The sequence below is a fragment of the Dipodomys merriami genome, unplaced genomic scaffold (genome assembly GCF_024711535.1).
Source record: "Dipodomys merriami isolate MVZ:Mamm:240054 unplaced genomic scaffold, mDipMer1.0.p SCAF_78, whole genome shotgun sequence".
NCBI classification, from domain to species: Eukaryota; Metazoa; Chordata; class Mammalia; order Rodentia; family Heteromyidae; genus Dipodomys; species Dipodomys merriami.
This window is the reverse complement of record NW_027206379.1, coordinates 6390949-6406480: the sequence shown is the minus strand read 5'-3', so window position 1 is coordinate 6406480 and position 15532 is coordinate 6390949. Positions and strand designations below refer to the sequence as shown.

The 15532-nt window shown below is 41.5% G+C and overlaps 1 long non-coding RNA gene across 1 annotated transcript; it reads left to right on the top strand.

The window, feature by feature from the left end:
- The first annotated feature begins 1595 nt into the window (after positions 1–1595).
- Positions 1596–10982, top strand: LOC138818721 (uncharacterized). Its single transcript, XR_011369208.1, has 2 exons — positions 1596–2613; positions 3285–10982. It is a non-coding gene; the product is annotated as an uncharacterized lncRNA (long non-coding RNA).
- The last annotated feature ends 4550 nt before the right edge of the window (positions 10983–15532 follow it).

Here is a 15532-nt window from a genome sequence, read left to right as displayed (position 1 = left end):
CATTACCATTACTATCTTGCTAACTGCTGATTTTGCTTCTATAAATATGCTTGCATTCAGACCCCCTTCCCTGGGAGATAAAACTGGGCAGTGACTCAAGGATATTGGCCGGCCCAGATGTCCGGATATCAGCCCACCCAGGACAAGGACAGCGGTTATAGATAGTACATGTTTTTCAGTTCCAGATTAATTAAGCAATCCCTGGGACAAACCTTGACAATGACCACCTGGCAAGACCACAAGCTGAGCCAAGTGTCAACCAATCATGGGCCTGTAACCATGTAAACCCCCCTTAAACCAACCATGGGCCAGTCATTTTACAAAGAGTGTTACAAAATTTCCCACGTGGCAAAGTGATTGTTGGTGCATATGGTGACCTTTAAATGGACTAATCATGGGACGCTTTGTGTTATGCGTTAATCTTGTGCTTTTTGCCTTTAAAAAGGCTTGTAGCCGCTGCTCGGGGCTCCCTGTCTGCTCGGGACAGAGAGTCCGTTTGCGCAAACATCAAATAAACTCCTCTTGCTTATTGCATCTCCCGGCCTGGAGTCTGAGTTTTCTGGGGCGCCCTCCCGTTGACGAAAGTATCCTAGGGGACTAGGGTCTTTCAAATATCTGTTTCTCTCTAGCTCCTTCTTTGTTACTTACACTTTAAACTGACCCCCTTTCTACCCTTCACTGCCACCTCCTCCACCCTCTCTGGATCCAGAAGTAGGGGAGTGATGGGTGGTGAAAAACCTGGAGGATCTAACAATAACTTAAAAGGGCCGGCAGGGAGAACTCGCAGCCAGATAAAACTGCCACTGACCACCTGCAAGTGACACCAGCAAGATCTTAGTCTTGGGCCTTGGCTCAGGGGGTCTGAGTATGGGGGAGAACCTGTCCGTCTGAGGGGATGGCCACTAGGGACTTCTTTCCCTTGCCCCAAGATGACTGGGAATTCTCCTCCACCTTGGAAGGCCCCTGGGTCAACGATTGCAGAAATCTAAAAGAAAAATCCTCCGGAGGTGAGTAGAGGGGGTCCGAGTCCCCTGGTAAGTGGGTTTGAGTCCCACTTGTGAATGGTGGTGAGATGTTGCCCCATTCACTGAGACCTGATTTTGTCTTTGTGGCCACTTGTTTGTCTTGTTTACTTTAGTGTGTTTGTTTGCTCTATGTTTTCTGAGGTAGGGAAGTTCTGGGTGAGCGTGGCAGGCTCACTCAGAGACTTTGGATTCAGCTTGCTGAGTGAAAACAGCACACAGTTCTGGTAGAGATAAAGATAAATTCAGTCCCAACTCAGCCTTTGGTTGTTGTCTTATCTAGTTCTGTTTTAGAATTGGTACCAGTTTTAAATGTACGTACAACTGATTTTGATTTTTGCACGCTTTAAGATCTGTGTGTGTTTTGTATGTGTTTGTGAACATGTTCAAGATAAAAATTATCAACATGCTGTAACAATTGTGAGCTTAAGTTTAAAATTTAAAAGGTTATGAGGTTTGGACATTACCAAAAATTGAAAAAAAAAATTCACATTGTTTTAAATGACTTTTTAAGGATTCTTTAGCTTAAAAAATTAAAAAATCTGGTATTTTAAAATGCATAAGGCTGTTTACACTGTAATCAAGTTATCTGGCTTAACAAAAATGCATTGGCTGTTTGAAATTTAGTTCTCTTGGCTAAAATTTGGGGATAAATATTAAAAGTTTAAATATAAAAGTTTGCTTAACACTGTAAAAGACATTACCTGTTCTGTCTGTCTAAAACTGTGTATTTTCATTCAAAAACCAAGAGATAAGAAAAGGAAAAAAACTTAAAAGCCAACAAAAGACCTATTTTTGGGGACAAGGGGTAAACAGGTAAAAGTGCAGTTCAGCTGGCCATATATGGTGGGACGGGCCATGGGAGGAGTCCACGCATGGTGAAAGAGGACAAGCTGGCACAAACGCAGTTCATCTTACCCTAAAGGAAGAGATTAGGTGCGTGTCCATTCCACAGGAGGGGCCAAGTGGCCCAGCTTTGTTCTGTCCTTTTTCTCTACAGATAAATACTAAAAACATGATGGTAAAAATTAGTGATGTGATGATCTGCTTAGTAGTGCTAAAACTGCCCCTTGGACTTAAAAAGAGGGTTAAAAAATGTTTTTGTATAATGTGACTTGCTTTCTATGATGTTTTATAATTGGGATATGTTTTTAAAAGTCATAAATGTGTTAAGTTTAACTTCTTGGTAGAGTGATGGTGATTGTAATTCTTGCATTAAGAAAAAATTTGAGTTTAAAAGTTTTAATGTGTATCTGTTTTAAAACAAGCAGCCAAGAGACAATGAGTGACACTTGGCCTCAAGATTTTAAGGGATTTTTTTTAATGTAACTAAAAACTAAAATATAAAATAATAAAAGAGATTAATAGGAGGCTTAAAAATAGGAATGGATTTTTAGATATAAAGTTTAAAAGTAAAACTGTTCTTAACATTTGCCTCAAAGTAAAAAAATTAGGATTACCAAAATAATTGCTTAATTGCTATTCCAGTTTGCTCTTATAAGTTTTTTTAAGTTTCCAGCAAGCCAAGAGCAAAGGACAGAGGATTCTTATAAGTTTGTCAGATGTAACTTTGGCTCTTAACAAGTTTCAGGTAAGAGCATGCTTAATAGCTACTTCTATGTTGACCACCTTGTTGCTTTTAATTGAAGTAAAGTGGCCTTTTATAAGACTCATTGATCTGCAAACTGGTTCAAAGCCAGCCCGGGCACAAAAAGGTTCCTGTGAGACTGTCACCTCTACTCAGCCAGCAGAGTGCTGAAAGAGCAAGCAGAGTTGCTTTGGGACTCATAGTGGCAGAGTGCTAGCCTTGAGTTGTAGAGCTGAGGGACAGTGCTCAGGCCCTGAGTTCAAGTCCAGCGACCAGCTAAGGGAAATGCAAATGAGGCATTTATCTCAGTGTAGAGAAAACACTCCTGGGACAAGAGCAATGGAGGAGCATCCAGAGGCAGTAAGCCACTGCTTGGATGGCAAAAATGTCAGATCCTAGAGTCATTGGTGCGTGGCCCTTCAAAAATTGGTCAGAGCCAGGAGGTCATGGGAAGATAGTTTGTAAGCATGCCTTATGTCCATGACTATCTACCTTGTAGGGACAGGAACTTGTCAGTAATCTGTGATAGTACTAAAATGTTGGGAGCCAAGAAAGTGTATGGAAAGATAAGATTCCTCCAGCCCTAAGCAAACTACATTTGGCTAACCATAAATATTCCTCCAGCCCTAAGCAGACAACATTTGACTAACTATAAATATTTCTCTTATCTCCAGCCCTAAGCAAGCGGTGCCTGGCTAACCATAAATATTTCTTAGACTAGCACAACGGCCAAAGGAAAAGCATGACCCATCCCTGACCCTGGGACTTCTCACCCTTGCTTCTGCAAAGTTTTTTCATTCTTTCCCTTCCCCTGTCCCTTCGGGTATATAAACCCCGCCTCACTTTAATAAAGCAGACCTTGAGGTGACTCAGACTGACTTTGTCTTCCTTTATGCGCTTGGTCTCTTTTCTCTCTCGCCCCCATTGGTTTTTAGGAGGCGCCTCCTCGAGCCTAACGAATAACTGAACCTGCTGGATGGGTCAAGTGGCGCCCAACATGGGGCTCGAGGCATGGTGGCCTACCGGACGGTGATGGAGACGGGGATCCCCAATAATCTAAGGGTAGAGACGCCCACATCGCATCACTCGTGCACCGTGGGAAGTCGAGGTAAGTTTGCCGTCCCATAAACCATGGGCAAGATGTTGTCTAAAGAGCCATTATTTATAAAGGAAATGAAGGAAGCTCTTAGGGAGAGAGGAATAAGAATAAAAAGAAAGGATCTTATAAAATTTTTTTGTTTTGTCGGGGGAAAAATGTCCTTGGCTAATTTTGAGTGGCCCGGACATTCATCCCCTTACCTGGAGTAAAGTAGGGAAAAATATTAATGATTTAGCGGCTAAAGGAGAAGAAATTCCCGAGGCCTTTTTTTAGTTTTTATGGGATTATCAGGGACATTTTAAAAGAGGTAGAAAAGGGAAGAGATGGTGCCCGCTTATTGATTTTAACGGAGGACACCTGCTGCCTCATGAATGGAATAAGATTGTACAATTGGTCCTGACCAGAGGTCAATATTTAACCTGGAAGGCTGAATTTATAGATAAGGCAGAGGCTCAGGCTATCATAAACAAAAAACATGTTCAGATGGCCAATACCATCTGAAGTTGCTTTTTCTGTGTGCAGTCCTGGTTTCCTCTGTTTCTGTTTAGTGTTAATTGTCTCTGTTGTCTGTCTTGTTGGCCTTAAAGGGAAGGGGCGGCAACTAACAACCCCCTTAAGTCTGACTTTAGATCACTGGAAAAAAGTTACAGCTCGAGCCCAGATTGTCAGGTTTTAGGAACCTGCTTGTTTGTCAATTATGAAATTGCCACTGACCACCTGCGAGTGGCCCCAGTTAGATCTCAGCCTTGGGCCTTGGTTCAGGGGGTCTGAGCGTGGGGGAGAACCTGTCAGTCTGAGGGGACGGCCACTAGGGATTTTTTTTTTCCCTTGCCCCAAGATGACTGGGAATTCTCCTCCGCCTTGGAAGGCCCCTGGGTCAATGCTTGCAGGAATCTAAAAAAAAGAAAAAAGAAAAAAAAATCCTCTGGAGGTGAGTAGGGGTGTTGAGTCCCCTAGTAAGTGAATGGTGGTGAGATGTCGCCCCATTCACTGAGACCTGATTTTGTCTTTGTGGCCACTTGTTTGTCTTGTTTAGTGTGTGTGTTCATTTTATGTTTTCTGAGGTAGGGAAGATTTGGGTGAGTGTGGCAGGCTCACTCAGCAGACTCTGGATTCAGCTTGCTGAATGAGAACAGCACAAAGATTCAAAAGACTAATTAGTGAATTGCCTTGCTAGATAAGCAAGCTCTGGGAAAATAACGCCCAACAAAGGTACCTAGTTAAAAGAAATACTGTCTTAAATTTTTGTTTAAAAACTTTAAAAGGTGTACGTACAACTGATTTTGATTTTTGGGCGCTTTAAGATCTGTGTGAGTGTTTTGTGTGTGTCTGTGAACGTGTTCAAAGATAAAAATTGTCAGCATGCTGTAACAATTGGGTGAGTTTGAATTTAAAATTCAAAAAGTTATGAGGTTTGGACATTGACCAAAAAAAAAAATCTTCGCATTGTTTTAAATGGCTTTATAAGGATTCTTTAACTTGCAAATTAGAAAATCTGGTATTTAAAGACTAATGTTTTAAAATGCATAAGACTGTTTATACTGTAATCAAGTTATCTGGCTTAACAAAAATGCATTGGCTGTTTGGGATCTAGTTCCCTTGGCTAAAATTTGGGATAAATATTAAAAATTTAAATGTAAAGGTTAGTTTAACACTGTCAAAGATGTTACCTGTTCTGTCTGTCTAAAACTGTGTATTCCATTCGAAAACCAAGAGAAGAGACGGAGAAAAACTTAGAAGCCAACAGAAGACCTTTAGGGGTGAGGGGTGAACAAGCCGAAGTGCAGTTCAGCTGGTCATGCATGGTGGGACAGGTCCTGGGAGGAGTCCACGCATGGAGAAAGAGGGCAAGCTGACGCAAACACAGTTCATCTAACCCTAAAGAGTCAGATTGGGTGTATGGCCATTCCATAAAAGGGGCTGAGTGGCCCATCTTTGTTCTCTCTTTTCTCTGCAGATAGACACTGAAAACATGATGGTTAAAATGAGTGATGTGATGATCTGATTAGTATTGCTAAAACCTCCCCTTGGATGTGTTAACATTAAAATTAGGAAGGCCTTAAAAGAGGGCTAAAAAGTTATTTATATAATGTGGCTTACTTTCAATTATGTTCCACAATTAGGATGCTTATAAAAGTTATAAAGGTGTTAAGTCTAGCTTCATGATATAGTGAAGGTGACTATAATTCTTGCATTAAGGAAAAATTGTCATTTGAGTTTAAAAATCTTAATGTGTGTCTGTTTTAAAACAAGCAACCAAGAGGCAATGAGTGAAACTTGGCCTCAAGATTTCAAGGGATCTTTTCAAAATGCAAATGAAAACTAAAGTATAAAATATTAAAGGTGATTAATAAGAGGTTTTAAAAAAATTATTAGAAATGGATTTTTGGATATAAAGTTTAACTGTAAAGGTGTTCTTAACATTGGCCTCAATGTGCACAAAGGAAAAATTAAGATTACCAAAATAATTGCTATTCTAGTTTGCTCTTACAGGTTTTTTAAGTTTCCAGCAAGTCCAGAGTAAAGCACAGAGGATTCTTACAAGTTTGTCAGATGTAACTTTGACTCTTAATAAGTTTCAGGTAAGAGCATGCTTAAAAGCTACTTCTATGTTGACCACCTTGTTGCTTTTAATTGGAGTAAAGTGGCCTTCTATAAGACTCATTGATCTGAAACTGGTTCAAAGCCAGCCCGGGCACAAAAAGGTTCTTGTGAGACTGTCACCTCTATTCAGCCAGCAGAGTACTAGCCCTGGACTAAAGAGTCAGGGGACAGTACTCAAGCCGCAAGCTCGAGACTCACAGTGGCAGAGTACTAGCCCTGGACTGAAGAGTTAGGGGACAGCATTCAAGCCCCGAGTCTGGGACTCAAAGTGGCAGAGTGCTAGCCTTAAGCTGTAGAGCTGAGGGACAGTGCTCAGGCCCCGAGTTCAAGTCCAGCAACCAGCTAAGGAAAATGCCAATGAGGCATTTATCCCAATGTGGAGAAGACACTCCTGGGACAAAAGCAATGGAGGAGCATCCAGAGACAGTAAGCCACTGCTTAGATGGCAGAAATGTCAGATCCTAGAGTCATTTTGTGGCCCTTCAAAACTGGTCAGAGCCGGGAGGTCATAAAAAGAGTTTGTAAGCATGCCTAATGTCCATGACTATCTACCTTGTAAAGGACAGAAACTTGCCAGTCCTCTGTAATAGTAAAAAGATAATGTTATAAAATGTGGGGAATAGTTTAAATCTCAACCCCTTTATGTGCCAAAAGCTCTAATTGGCAGCTCTAATTGAGCTGACACTAGTTACAGGAAATTCATCTGCTCAGGAAAAAGTTTGTAAACCTGAGAGAGTGTTTCTATTGATATCTGTCTCAAGGCCTGCAAAGGTAACTTAGACATTATTTGGGATCATTAGAGATCACATTCCTAAGCCATCTAGGAAGATGCTTTTGCAAACCAGAGTGCTAAACAAGCTACACTGCTGTAGCCAGAGAAAAGATCTGTGCAGTTGTCAAAAGTTAAAATATTGTTCTTAATGACATCTAACCCTGATAGCCTCTTTGTAAAATAGGCTAAAGTTATAGGTTCCTGGCTAGGTAAGATCAACCCCCCTAAAGTCAGCTTGAAGAAGTTACGGAAGATGGATCTTCGCCCTTCTACCCCCATTTTTAAGATCAAGGGTCCAGAGTCAGAAATTTTGGAGAAATGAGGCAAAATAGATGAAAAAAAGGCATAAAGAATAATGTTAATTGTTGTAGGTGTTCAAGGTGTGGAGACTGCATCTGTCAGAGATGGCTACAAGACTAAGCCTTTTGAGCCTTCTGTGTCTATTTACAAAAATATCTGGTTAGTAAAATGAGTTGTGATTTTGGTAAATTGTCCTGGGCTATTGTTTAAAGATCTTAAAAACCAGCAGGATCAAAGCCTACCAAGCCTATGCAATGTATCCTTAACCAGTCTGTGTAGGAATTTACAGCCCAGCATGAGGTGTGACAGTCCCTTGGAGCCACTGAGAGACCCTGCTGTTGCTACTGCTGCTGCTGCTGCATACCCTAATGGGTAAAGTTCAACGGTGGCCTGACAGCCACCTGGAGGAACTCCTGCCTGATTCCATCACCTGAGTCGGCTTCCTGGTTGACTGCTGCTAAATCTAAGATCTTATGGGACATTCTTTTGGGTGATATCGAGAAACCCCCTCAATTCCCACAGTGGGTACTGGGGACAAGGATATCACTGGCTTGTTTGTCTTAGGCACTTCAGTGCATAGTGACTGGAAATCCACTCTAGGGTCACAGCCTAGTTTGACTCTGATATGGTAATAACCTGAGTGTTTTATCAATGAAGGTAATAGTCTTAGCCTTAAAATCTAGCAAGCTTCTGCATCACAGTGGTGCCTTAAGGCTGTTCTAAGATAAAGGTTCCACAAGCCAAAGGAAAATTGGGCAGTTTTAAACTACAGCCACAAAGATGCTCAAAAAAATCATAAAAAAAAAAGAGGGTAGTGAAGAAAGCCTTGAAAAAAAAAAGGGGGGGCTCTGGTACTGTTACTTTTGTTACAATCAGACCTTGTATACTCAACAGACTGGTGTCTTTTGTAAAAGAAAAAGATCAGCGTAGTCCGTCTATTAGTTCTGAGATCCAAATACCAAGCATTGAGAACAACTGATACCCCACAAGATAATATAGAGACACCCCTATGACTGAGATAAGAACCCCCTAAATTTTAAGATTAATATTAGTCCAAAGAAAAATGGGGGAATAAAAGATTTAAAATTAGAGTTACATTTTACAATTGCTAACTGCTGGTTTTGCTTCTGTAAACTTGCTTGCACTAGCACTGACCCTTCCCCTCCCTGGAGATATATAAAAAGTTTCGGAGTCTAGATGTCGGCCCTGGGACAAGCTCTGTAGTCATAAATAAAGGGCTAACAAGTAAATTCCCCAAATGGCCAAATGGGTCCCAAGATAAGGAACAAAGAGTATGTTCCTCCGCATTCCTGTGTAAAAATTCCCGATTTAGGGGGCTCAAGATAAGGGCCATTTGATGAGCCCAGCAGACTAGGCCAAGTGTTAATCAATCACAAGCCTGTAACACTGTAGATTCCCTAACCCTTACCTCCCAGAGTGACTACCTCAGTTTGATCATCCGCACTAATTGTTTTATTGCAAAGAGTGTTATAAACTTCCCAGGTAGTATGACATTGATGTTGGGATATCCTCCTTTTCCCTGTGCAACAATGTTATTAATGTTTCTGCCTCCCTATGCTCACAACAGAGCCAGGTTTTTGTTTGTGGCAATAATATGGCTTACACTGTACTTCCCCAAAATTGGGCAGGGCTCTGTATTCCAGCTATTTTGCTCCCAGACATTGACTTGATTTCCGGAGATGAGCCAGTACCCATTCCTGCCTTTGATTATTTTGTTCCCCGACATAAAAGGGTGGTACAATTTATTCCCCTACTGATAGGACTTGGAGTGGCTGGTGCTTTAGGCACTGGGACTGCAGGATTAACCACTGCTGTCTCCTCATACTCCAAGCTTTCACAACAATTAGCTGATGATATTACTAAAGTTTATCAATCTGTTAAAGATCTTCAGGATCAGTTAGATTCATTAGCTGAGGTGGCTTTACAAAATCGCAGAGGTTTAGATCTTTTAACTGCTGACAGAGGTGGCATTTGCTTAACTTTACCGGAAAAGTGCTGTTTTTATGCCAATAAGTCTGGCATTGTAAGAGATCGAGTTAAAAAACATCAGGAGATTGAAAGATGGTGACATGACTTTTTTGAGCGCCCTATTTGGGCTGCTTGGGGGGGACTTTTACCCTATGTTCTTCCCCTCCTGGGGCCCCTTGTTGGATTACTTTTGCTTGTTTCCTTTGGCCCTTGGGCTTTTCAGCGCCTTAAGCGCTTTATAAAAAATCAAGTAGATTCTGCTCTTCCAAAAAAAATTGATCTTGGTGCATTATCATCGCTTAGAGACTCAGGAGGACCCCACAGAGCACACCGCGGTCACCCCTAGAGAAGGACTGCAATTCCATACACTTCTTCCCTAATGATTCCTAGAAAGCTAGAAAATATCCAATAACGGGAGTATTATGGAGCTTACCCTGAATAGCACTACATACAGAGGCCATACCGGCTGGCTCAACAAGGCATGTAGCCAGTAGCCTAAGACAGGATGTTTTCTCATAACCTACCTTTGGAAAATTTGTTGATAAAACAGGTAAATGGCTTACCACAACCCAGGGGAAACCTTCCCCCCCAAGGATGATGCCTTTTCTCTTACAGATGCAGCTAGAACTCCAGACTTGGACCTTCCTGTTTGAATTTATTAAATAACAGATTAATCTCTGGTCTTCTAAGCCCATACAGGTTCATCATCATCACCTCCATATGGCGGACTAAGGCATTGAGATCCAGGATTTACCTCAGGCTTTTAATTAGTGTTGCCGTGAGCTTGTTCCAGTGGGAAACAGCCCCCTTATTTTCTTTTTCTTATTTAGAAAATCTTTCTTCTTATTCGTAACTTCTGACCATTCAACGGGCAAGACCTATTGCCATAAGGGATAGGTTCGCCCCTCCTCCTGTAGGCCCCTCCGCTTGGGGGAGGATGCACCTATGGGAGGAAGAAGAAATGCTCTAATCAAGGGTGCAGGTAGGACTGCAGGGGGATGGATCTGTGAGATCCCCAAACCCAAGACCCCTGAGTGGCAAGCTCTGGTGCATGACGGTTGGCATGCATGCCCACGAGCCATCTCCTCAAAAAACATGCCAAGGCCTGTAAAATTCCCCTCCCCGAGTGAGGATGCTCGCTCGGGAGCGGAGAAAAACCCTGGGCCCTTAAGAGGAACAGAGCCTCTGTCACCCCCTTAAAAAAGAGCAGCCAACACTTGATGGTCAATTTTCTAAATAAGAAAGGGGGATTTGTTGGGAGCCAAGAAAGTGTATGGAAAGATAAGATTCCTCCAGCCCTAAGCAAACTACATTTGGCTAACCATAAATATTCCTCCAGCCCTAAGCAGACAACATTTGACTAACCATAAACATTTCTCTTATCTCCAGCCCTAAGCAAGCGGTGCCTGGCTAACCATTAATGTCTCTTAGAGAAACAACAGGAGGTACTTTTAAGATTAGCACAACGGCCAAAGGAAAAGCATGACCCATCCCTGACCACGGGACTTCTCACCCTTGCTTCTGCAAAAGTTTTTCATTCTTTCCCTTCCCCTGTCCCTTCGGGTATATAAACCCTGCCTCACTTTAATAAAGCAGACCTTGAGGCGACTCAGACTGACTTTGTCTTTCTTTATGCGCTTGGTCTCATTTCTCTCTCGCCCCCATTGGTTTTTAGGAGGTGCCTCCTCGAGCCTAACGAATAACTGAACCTGCTGGACGGGTCAAAATCCCAACCCCTGTATGTGCCAAAAGCCCTAATTGACAGTAACTTTTGAGCTAATACCAGCTACATAAAATTTATCTGCTCAAGAAAAAAGTTTGTAAACCTGAGAGTGTGTTTCTATTAACATCTGTCTAAAGGCCTGCACAGGTGACTTAGGCATTATTAGAGTCACTAGAGGTCACATTCCTAAAGATGCTTTTACAAACCAGAGTGTGAAACAAGCTACACTGCTGTAGCCGGAGAAAAAGTCTGTGCATTTGTCAAAAGTTAAAATATTGTTCTTAATGACATCTAACCCTGGTAACCTCTTTGTAAAATAGACTAAGGTTATAGGTTCCTGGCTAGGTAGGACAACACCCCTGAGTCAGCTTGAAGAAGTTACAGAAGATGAATCTTTGCCCATCATCCCCTTTTTAGAACAAGGGACCAGAGTCATAAAAAAAAAAGGTGACAAAATACACACACACACACACACACACACACACACACACACAAAAGACATGGAAAATAGTAGTACAGTCCTGAACCCTCTATATCTGCCTAGAAAATCAGCCTTATTAAAAGAACTATCTAGTTTAAAAAGTTGTCATCTTGGTAAATTGTCCTGGGCTATTATCTATATAGTCTTAAAAACTAGTGGGCCCACAACCTGCCAAGCCTATATATTACTTGTATCCTTAACCAGTCTGTATAGAAATGTATAGCCCAGCACGAGGTGTGACAGTCCCTTGGAGCCACTGAGAGACCCTGCTGCTGCTGATACAGCCTGACAGTCACCTGGAGAAAATCTACATCGTTACCCTGACCACCTCCACCATGGAAAAAGTAGACTAAACTCCTGCCTGATTCCATCTTTTGGATGGATTCGCTTTGTCCATGTTACCATATGCCTACTCTAATTTTATTATGGCTACTCCTCTTGCCGGGGAGACTAACAAACATTGTATTGCCCATTCCCTACACTGCTTTGCCACTATGGGACTTCCTAAACATAGTAAAACTGATAATGGTCTGGGATATGTCGGACAAGCTTTTCAAAATTTTTGTAAATCTTATCAGATTATTCACACTACAGGTATTCCCTATAGTCCTCAAGGTCAAGGAACTGTTAAACGAGCTAATGGTTTGCTCAAGCATCAAATTTTTTAATTAAAAGGTGGGGAATTATACCCCATCTCTCCTGTTAATATTCTTTCTCATGCTTTGTTTGTACTAAATTTTTTAAACTTAGAATGTAATGGCCTTACCACAGCACAGCGTTTTTGGGAAAAAAGAAAGCAAAAAGCTTTTGCTCAAGTAAAGTGGAAGGATCCTTTAACAGGTGCTTGGCATGGGCTTGATCCGGTTTTAACATGGGGTCGAGGACATGTTTGTGTTTTCTCGCAGGAAGAAAATGATGCCCGCTGGTTGCCTGAACGCTGCGTTAGGATTGTGGAGACTTATTCAGATGACACAAATGCTGACACATTGGGCTTATGTGCCAGATCCCCCGATTGTGCACCCAGCGACCTGGGAGGGAGTTGAAGTAATCATTCACGTGAATAGATCAGCATTCAATACAGCCCCCGATCCCTTCATCCAGCACACCAAGATGAGAGATATCTCAGCTTCAGATATTGGAACTCCTTTTTGCTTTACCACCAGCTCTAAAGGCTCCATTCCAGGCTGTGTTATAATGCTATCCATGACTCATAAAATTTGATTCCCAGACAAAAATCAAATGTACAATATACAGATGACATCTTTGCCAACTGAGCACTTAGTTTATGCAAATTCTACTCCATCCTATAGGATACCCCGTTACATTAATTCTTCACAAGTAGTAGAATCTACAGGAGAGCCTCATCCAATAAGGTGCAGGCATGTGCAGCCATTTGTTACTAATATTTCTGGAACTAATTCTCAATTAATGGACTGGTCTGGAGCTAATCTTACTAATAAGTACAATCTTGGACTGTGGTGGATGAATGAACACCCTCAATATCATGTTTGGACGCTGGTGGCTGCACTCAACAACATAACCTGGCCCAATTCATCCCTTTTAAAAATATTATAAATTGTGTATCACCACCCCATGTCATTATGTATGGACCGTTTAATATTTCAGTAGGAGCTAATTATTTTAATGTCACCTGTTCTAATTGTTCTTTTACTAATTGCTTATATAGCAGCATAACTGAATCCATCCTTATTGTTAGACAACCACCTTTTGTTATGCTTCCTGTAAATATTTCTGAAACTTGGTATAAAGATTCTGGCATTCAGGTGTTAAAACAATTGAAAGAACTAATGCGCCCTCGTAGATTTGTTGAGCTACTTATAGCTGGTGTTCTGGCCTTTATTTTGTTAGCTGCCTCCTCAGCAGCAGCTGCTGTGGCACTAACTCAAAATGTACAAACTGCCCATTATCTTAATCAGCTTGCTCATAATACTATACAGGCTCTACATTTTCAAGGTAGGATTGATAAGGTAGAACAAAAACTAGAAACATTATATGAGTCAGTATTATCTTTAGGAGAACAAGTTCGCGCTCTGCAAACTTTACAGCATGGGAAAAGGTTGTAGCACATCTTAATGGTATCTGGCACCATAATAACTTATCTTTAGATCTTTTTCAGCTTCACAGGCAAATAGCCAGATTAGGACAAGCCCCACCGCTGGACTCTAAAGTGGCCAAAATTGCTAACGAGCTGTTTGAACAATTTCAACGCTATATCCCTTCCCTGTCTAATGCTAAAGGATTGTTAATGACATTGCTTGGCCCCGGTGCACTTTTATTGTTGGTTTTTCTTTGCCTTCCTTGTATTATACGTGCTCTGCAAAACTCTTTTATGAGTTTAGCCAGCCAGCTACATAAGATCAAGCTCCAAATAAATGAGTTCCCCCCCTAGAGGAACTGCAGCCAGAGACAGGTAGTCTGACCAACCTAAGACAGGGCCTTCAGCTTTGCTCTGAAGAAGGTCCCAAAGACGGGTAAGGCAGACAAGGTGATCTACCCAACCTAAGACAGGCGGGTTCGCTTCTTCAAAATAAAGACAGGGGAGATGTTGGGAGCCGACAGTAAAGCTCCAAGGTCATCTTGACCCTTGTGCTCACTTAAAGTTACGTGTCCGGGTTTGCCTTGCTATGTCTGTAGAATTTGTTTTATTTTCTATCAGTTGACCTTGTCTTGTTTCTTTCGACACCCTTGTTTTTATTAAAGACTTTTCTTGCTTTTCTGCACTATGGTGACCTTAGGTTACCTCTTGACTTCTAATAGTATAAATAAGGAGAGTTAAAAATAAACTGGGCTGCAGTCTTGAGCTGCAGACCTCCCAACCCCATCCTTTGTCTTATGTCTTTATTTTTCTGTCCTTGCCCCCTAAATCGGGAGTCCCTTTCGTTGCCGGCTGCTTCCGGTAACTGACAACAAGGAGTAAACCAAAGGAAAAAGGAAAACAAAACTGTCATATAGTACATTAAAAAATGAAATAAAACTCATTTCCAAAACCTTCAGTCCTTTTTTTTTTTTATTGTAAGTCATGGGTCTAACGCTGGGCCTGAGCACCGTTCCTCAGCTCTTCAGCTCAAGTCAAGCTCTCTACTGCTTGAGCCATAGCATCACTTCCAGTTTTCTAATGGTTTATTGGAGATAAGAGTCTCAAAGACTTTCCTGCCTGGGCTGGCTTTGATCTGTGATCCTCAGATCTCAGCCTCCTGAGTAGCTAGGATTACAGGCATCAACCTCCGACACCTAGCTACTTTCAATTGATTTTGATTAATTCCATTTTATTAACACTTTTTTAAAATGTAAAAATGTCTTATTCTGGGGGCTCAGGAATATAATCCTAGCTACTTAAGAGGCTGAGATCTCAGCATTAAGATTTGAAGCAGTACAATAGGACAAAGCTGTGAAACTCCTATCTACAATTGACAAGAAAAAAAGTGGAAATGTGGCTCAAGTGGTAGAGCACCAGCCTTGAGTAAAAAGAGTCAAGGAAGAGAACAAAGCCCTGTGCTCAAGACTGGTACTGACACTCTCTCTTCATCTCTCCCTCTCTCCTTCTCATATATATATATATATATATATATATATATATATATATATATATATATATATATATACACACACACACACACACATATATGTATATATGTATATATATATACGTATATATAATATTAAGTTCTTTATTGCATTTTTTCTTGACCCGTCCAGCAGGCCAGGTAATTTTGTGGGGGATCCGAGGGGGCACCTCCTAAAAGAACCAAGGGGGGCGAGAGAGGATCGAGACCAAGCGCATAAAGAAAGACAGAGCCATTCTGAGTCGTGTCAAGGTCTGCTTTATTAAAGTGAGGCAGGGTTTATATACCCGAAGAGACAGGGGAAGGGAAAGAATGAAAAAAACTTTGCAGAAGCAAGGGTGAGGAGTCCCGGGGTCAGGGATGGGTCGTG